This window comes from Syngnathus floridae, chromosome 1 (assembly GCF_059516105.1).
Source record: "Syngnathus floridae isolate MCC-2025c chromosome 1, RoL_Sflo_1.0, whole genome shotgun sequence".
In the NCBI taxonomy this organism is placed as follows: domain Eukaryota; kingdom Metazoa; phylum Chordata; class Actinopteri; order Syngnathiformes; family Syngnathidae; genus Syngnathus; species Syngnathus floridae.
In genome coordinates, this window is record NC_142413.1 from 23,978,308 (window position 1) to 23,985,917 (window position 7,610).

Here is a 7,610-nt window from a genome sequence, read left to right on the forward strand (position 1 = left end):
TGGAGAGTAATCAGACTAATTGTTCATGGCAGCGCCGATGAAACATTTCAGAAGGATAAAAAAGCCAAACTTGGAAAACTGAATCAAAATCATTAATCACAGGCAGGAATCTGCTATTATGTCTGTTTTCTATTAGACGCAGGCGTGAGCGGTGCGCAGGGATGGGGATTATCTGGCTGCTGCTCTGACCTCAGCTGTCCTCACCATGACCAGACAACAGAGTTCACAGCAGAGTGCATTATGGCCTTCACCCGTTATCACCCATCAAGACTTTGGTACGTGGAGATGGTTGGAGGTGCCGAGCTAACGGGGGAAACTCATCTGGAGCTTTATCATCTGAACTGCGGAGGGGTGTTTGCATCATCGGCAGACATTTAGATTCCAAACAGGTGTTGTCATACGGGCTGCTTTTCAAGAGCAATTTTGCAGGAATGGTCTTGCAAAATTGTGAGAACAGCTTTTGGAAGTTTAGATTGGTAGTGGAGTGACGAATGGCTGGCATCGTTGCTCTCCGCAGGCACTCTGGCTTCCAACACTATCAAAACGTGCATAGAAGTGTCAGTGTAGAAGAAAATTGCCTTAAACTGAGATAGATTCCAGCTTCACAGTCACACTTAACAGGTAAGTAGTATAAAAAATAAAAGTGGAATGAATATTGACCCAGTGATCTTCAAGAACTCATCATATTCAGTCTTGATGTTGCAACCCCATACATGCTGTGACTGCTAACTAACCAAAGTTCAAACAAGTCCCCGGAACACATCTGGGCATTCATACCACTCTTGAAAAGATGACAGAATTATAATTATAAGATGTATGTGTTGCCCCAAAGGGGCTATTTCATAAGTCCAAGAGAAGGCAAGAAGTAGGTCATGACAATCATGGAACTAGAATGACATGGTTCAGAGGGTCAAACATTTCTACAAATCTACAAAGTATGCTAACCACTTATCTGTGTATGTGTTAACCCAAATTGTATTTAAGTATTCAAAGTTGGCAATCAAACGGTATATACCATTGATCAATACCCCTACCCTAAAATTCACCATACTATGACAGCAGCCAAGCAGCCAATCTTAATGTTAGCTACTATTGAATATTAGCTAATACTGAATGTTAGCTAATATTGTTCCTGCCATTAGATAAAAATCTTTTCTTGGATGACAGCAATGTTATTGTTGAACGTAATTTAGCAATGAAGATACTAAATCCCTTTCTGAAATGTAAACCTGCGACGGAATGTCATCAAACTATCCCTTCATCCATTTTGTTTCCCGTCTGGAGACAGACAAGAATTCACACTCGCACCTATGGGCAATTTGGCATTCTGACTTTTGTTATAGTTTTAAGGAATTTGGCACAAGAAAGCACATACCTTGTGTATTAGACACAGTGGAAAGTTAGTCACTGTGTCTAGCCAGATTGCAAATTTGGGACCCAGAAGTAGTAGCATTAGCATAACTACAATCTGCATGACGAACAGAGCTAATAGGCCATCATCAACCTGAAAAATGTTGTGAACAAGAAAGACACTGACAAGGTTGTGATATTTCCTTTCATTGCATTTCGAAGCCAAAAGAAAGAAAAATGCAAAAACAACTCTCTCAAATAGAAAGTTTGTGCTGGGGAAGGTGGCAGCAGATGCGAAATGTTTCAGCTGACCTCCAAACTCAGAGTAGTGAATCGTGAGAATAGGGAATGTGGGACCATACGTGGGAGCAGAATGAAATGAAGTGTACCCCTCCTCCATTTCTGCAGCTTTCTCTTCTTTTCACCTCTTTTCACCAGACGGACTTTGATTTAGCACCGCTGGTTTTGCTGTATTTTTCTTGGCCTTTGAATATGGAAAATACAGTGTAACAAAGCACTTGCTGCCGCCCAAGTGAATGGATTCAACTTCTTTATGTGACTTTAAAAGATGGACGACCTCTTTGGAGGTGACACTGGCACTTTAATTCCCTCATAATCCTTAACTCAACACAGAGCTCTCTCGCAATTGCCATCGTTTAATGCCTGTGCTCGCCGTTGTACAGATGCAGTGACATCATCACAGCAAGACATCTCCATTCTCAGCCACCTGATGACATGCGGACAGGTTGAATTTATTGTCATGGATACGGAAACACGTGTAAACAATGGATTCGTGTGCGGGGTGATTGCTCCACGTGCACATTCGTGCCGTGTGTTTTTTAAAATGTATTTTTATTTTATTTTTTTATTTTTATTTTTTTTACACGAGAGCAGGTAGCTCATCACTAACAGATGGAGCCGGGAAAGAGCGCAGGGCCAGAAGCAGCAGTTGTTCATTATGTTCATCTTACATGACTCTCCAAGAAAAACCTTTGTTTCGGATCCTGTTAATGATTCACGTACATTAACACACACTTGCACTTGCCTCAGCACTAATGAAGCAACTCCAGCTCTCAGATTTATTGTAGCTCCGCTAGGCTGAGGGGTCGCCGGATTTTGAGCGATGGCCGATTGGAGGAGGGTTTTTACTGTCACGCGGGGACTCGCAAGTTCTCTTTGAAGCCACGGCAATCTTTTTCCAAGCAGCTGTCGGTCTGGTGAGTGGCTCCTGACAGCAGTGCGACTGTAACACTGGATCCCGCACAGGGGGAGAGCAAGTCAGCTGCCAGGCTTCACATGACACTGCCAGTGGAAAGATGGAACTTTGAAAAGACATCAGTGGAAAGACCTTCAATGGAGCTAGCTCACTTTTCCACTACTGATAAAAGCCGCTTTTGATGAAAAACATTCCACGCAGATAAATACGCAAATATGTCTTTGCACACTTTGACAAAAATTAAATGGCTTTGAAATGATGTCATTTTTTTCAAAAGCTATTAAATTAAAATCTCTTCTGTGGTCAAAAGTTTTTTATTTTACTTTCCCTAGTCAGACTAAAAAGTGACAAGGTGCTGCTTTCCGCAAAGGTGGACAACCGTCTGTCTCGGCCGCGAGTTAGTCATTATGAATGAAACGTTTTGCTACAAACCAGTACAAACTGTTTAGGTTTCATTCCGTGCACTCTGTTTTGAGACATGCACGCAGACCGTGACTGCCGCGGCAAATGTTTTGACAATTAAATAATCTCGCTGGTCACGTTAACCTATAGATTGCATTGTCTCACGTCTCATTTTGTGCACTGTGGTCTGAAACGAAAATGCCGCTGGGAACACGGCGGCTGTATAGCCAAATGGACCACGATGGCCCATGATGACAGGAGGCCAAGAAAATAGTCTTTTTCTTTTATAGTACTGAACTGGTGAATGACAATATGAATTTTTTTTTCAATATTTACAATGTTTGGTATGAGTAAGGGCTTTGGATGAAATTGAAACTTTTTGCAAGTGGGCCCCTCAATACTCACATGACTCTTGTCCCTGATCTTTGTATCCCCCTCACTCTAACATCTCCTTCCCACATCAGTCTGTCTCTTTTCTATTTATTCCACTCACACAGTCTGACTTGTTGGCCCTGTGAATTAAATTGGAGGGATGGAAACATCCCTTAAGTATCTGCTCAGGAATGTCATCTGCAAGGACAACTCCAGAAGCTTTCCATGCAGAATTTGGAAAATGGTTAATCAGAATTTTGCTTTGAAGAAAGGAAAGAAAAACAAAGTAAAAAAATTCAGGCCTTTTCAACCCTTTTTTTTTTTTGGGTCACTGACGGGACATTGTCTGGACGTTGAGGTCAGGGCAGACAGGGTAGGTCGTCCCGGAGCAATTTGGTGCTCTGGAACTTGTGATGAATTGTTATCTCTGAACAAGTGAGCAGGAGACTGACTCGCGGATTGACATGTTTGCTATTGAAGGAGCAAACGATCAATATTATAGTGGACCTACCTACATTCCACCCTTACCTATGACTGGTAACGAGCTTGGGTACTAGGGACCCAAAGAACAAGGTTGGCCAAAATCTGTAACTTTATTTTGCCTAAATGAATGTTCTAATTTAGCTAGCTTAAATCTACATATTGTATTTGGCCAAGGATGAAGAAGTAGGATGGAAATATTTAAATTACCACCAACAATATGGTATGATGTGTGCTGGAAATAAAAAAAATATAAATAAATATAAATAAAAAGTTTAATCAAATACCAAATGACTCATCTTGTTCCATCTGGACATTTTTTTTCCTTTTTGGATACAAGAACAAGAATCATAGTGAATTCAGCACTAATTATAAACATTATTATTGAACAATAAGGAAAACATACAAATTAAACACCAGTGTGCAGAATTCCACATCCCTCAACTAAAAATGTGCGATACCAAAATCAGTTCAAAGGAAGTGCGTGACTCGAAATGGCTTTAATAGACAGTGTAATTAGTGTCCTCCACGTGGCACGGCCATGTCAATTACTGTTATTGTTGAAGACATGCATGTCTCCACCCTTTGAGCAGATTTATTTTCACACATACTGGGTGAGGTGTCTGCAATTCTTCTTCCACCCCGTCATTGTTTGTTCTGCTGTGAATATGTGCAAAAGTATTAGGCCTTTTCTTGCTCCACTAAGTCCAGTCCGTTGACATCATACCAACCTCACAATTGTCCATCTTGACCACTTCTCTGCGTGTATTCGGTTGAACGCCATAAATTATATCTTAGGTTCAACATGACACCCGCTAATTTTTATCAATGCTATCGTAAAAACGTCAGCGGTGTTGTGTGGGTTTTTTGTTTTGTGTTGGGTGATATTGCAAATGAAGTGTTCTTTGAAGTCATGGCAATGTCTTCTCGCAACATTTTGACCCTCTAATTACTGCTGCGCTCATGTCTGATGTTTACATGCTCACCTTTTGTCCCAATGAGGTAATGTGGGCAACCCGGAGCGCTTTGATGGTTTGGATGAGCACCAATGTCAATATGAATACAGACTTTCCAATATGTGCTTCATATTGACTTCAAACAAATGCAGGACATGAATTCCTTGTCCAGACGCTCAAGCATGCAGGGAATGGGATGGAAATCCTATCAAATCAAGTACTGGCCTTGCAAAACAATGAAACAAATGCAGTAAACAACTCAAGTGCACTCATGTTTGTTTGGCCTTTCTTTTCATGGAATCACTACACTTTCGTTTTGTAGAATTGCTATATGTAGCTGTTCTTCCTTTTAGTGGAAGCACGGAAGTAAAATGCCCAGGCAGATGAACAATAAAAAGTCCAAGGGCCCTATTTTTGTTTACAGGCACACGGGTGCTTGGTGTAAAAACTGCCGGATCTTCATTGTCGTGCCGGGGCAAGTCTACTTTACCGTGTTTGGGAATTTGGCAGACTGTGCTATGCCACGCTGGGTGTTCTGGCAGATAGGGGGCGTTTTCTATTGCATGCCTCCGGCGCATCTGACATTTTGGTGAGAGAACGTAGATTAGACTTGAAAAAACAGGTTTAAGTTGTGGTGCAGGTGGTGTAACGTGACTTTGGCGACAGATTCTTTGGCTCGCTGGTATAACTGGAGGATGTCATTCCATTTCATGTGTTTCAAATGTGTTTCTTTTGGTTGTAATTATGGGTGGATGCTGCCAATGTAAGTTATTTTTGTAATTTTAATAAGCTACTTCTGTTCTCTTTACTTTGTGAATTTCTTCACCTGTTTTGGTTTACAAGTCGCAGCAAATTTTCATTGTAGATGGTTTTGACAACATGCATGTCTGTCATCACATCTACCCATCACTTGTCAGGAAATGGCAAGTAAACATTTTTTTTTTCATGTTCATCAACAACAATGCATGCTGCCACATTGCAAAAAAACATTGTCAATAGTGTTTCAACCATTGGCCACAGCGGTAGAACAAGTGCAAGACAGCTCAGTGGCCTAGTGGTAGAGTGTCTGCCCTGAGACTGGAAGGTTGTGGGTTCAAACCCCGGCCGGGTCATACCAAAGACTATAAAAATGGGATCCATCCATCAGTAGGGTAAAACTAACCTGTCTCACGACGGTTTTCACAAACAGCAGCCCTTGTTTGTCTCTGGAGGAGATGATTACAAAATCAAGGTGTGTGCTTGGCACTCAGCATTAAGGGTTGGAATTGGGGGGTTAGATCACCAAATGATTACTGCGCGCGGCACCGCTGCTGCTCACTGCTCCCCTCTTCCCCAGGGGATGGATCAAAATCACATGGGGATGGGTTAAATGCAGAGGACAAATTTCACCACACCCAGATGTGTGTGTGACGATCATTGGGACTTTAACTTAAACTTAAAAGACACGAGATTGAGTCTCTGGGGTCAAATGACGCACCCACATGCTAAGTGCCACTTCCTGCTCAAAGCATGACCGTGAGCTACAGCTCAAAACCAAACACTTGAACCGCTGCCATTGTGTCTCTTGCTCATAATGAGCCCTCATGGTGGTATGACATAAACCGCCAAATCTTTTCTTTGCTTTTGATCTTTCCACACAGACAAGCGTGAACTCTGCCCAAACAGGCTCTCCTTTAGCCCTCAACTGTCTGTTTATGTAGACTCCCATCAAGGTGGCATGGAATGCACCTCCATCACGCTGCACTCACACACCTCTGAGTAAAGGAGTCTGCCTCAACCTGCTGCTATGATATTTTATTTTAACTCCGGGGCATATGTTTTGATTAAAAGGCCGTTACTGTTTTGCTAGACACAATGGCTTTGTAGCGGAGTTTTTTTTTTTTTGCTGTGTCGACGGATGGATGCCTCCACTGTGCGGATCAACCAGAGAGGAGCTGTCACCACTCGGCAGCCGACATGGTCGCTTGAAGTGAGAGAAAGGCAGACAGCCAGAACAGGGTGGAGGGACGTTGTTACTTCTGGAGCTGGTGACAGATGATGTTGAATTAGAAAAATGCCATAATAGGCTCAGGAGTTTGATTCTTCTGAATCCCAGAAGTCTCTTTCATTACAATTTATTTATTTAGTTTTTTTTTTTGTATACAACAGGAGAGAAGGTGGAATTAAAATGTGTCAAATAGAGAGTCATGATAAAAAGACTGTTATTGGAGATTGCTGTTACCGCATCAGACCATCATTCCACAATTTTAGGAAAAAGGGAGTGGGAAATATTTTTTTCTTGAGAATATTGAAGTAAATGCATTTTTTGGTCATATGCTCATACTGATATTTTTCCATAATTAGAGTCAATGTATATTTCACCTACAAGAAAATGTAATTTGACTGGATACCTTGATGTGTTTAAAGTTGATTCAACCCTAATCTTCCCCCCCTTTTTTTTTATTGGTGTCAGGGGCATGTTTAGAGAATGTGGAAGGAAGCACACATCAGGCATGGAAAACACATTCAAGGGTAAAGATTCAAACTGAGAACCTCACAATTGTGAGGCAGACATGTTAACCACGAGCTCACTGTTTCGATGTAAAAATATTTATGTTCAAAGAAGGCTACGGTTTAATAACGGTCTTTTGGCGTCCTCTATTGGCGATTTTTAAAGTTTCTAAATTTAGGGTTACGCTGTACTGTGCTTTCAATTTCACTCAAATGCATTTGTAAGTCAGACTAGACGAAAATTCGTTGATTTCGATTGAATTAAATTTTGTTGTTGTGATAAACCATTGGCGAAATTAGGAAGTGCTAAGTAAAGAGCCGAAATCTTTTTTTTTTATTATTAT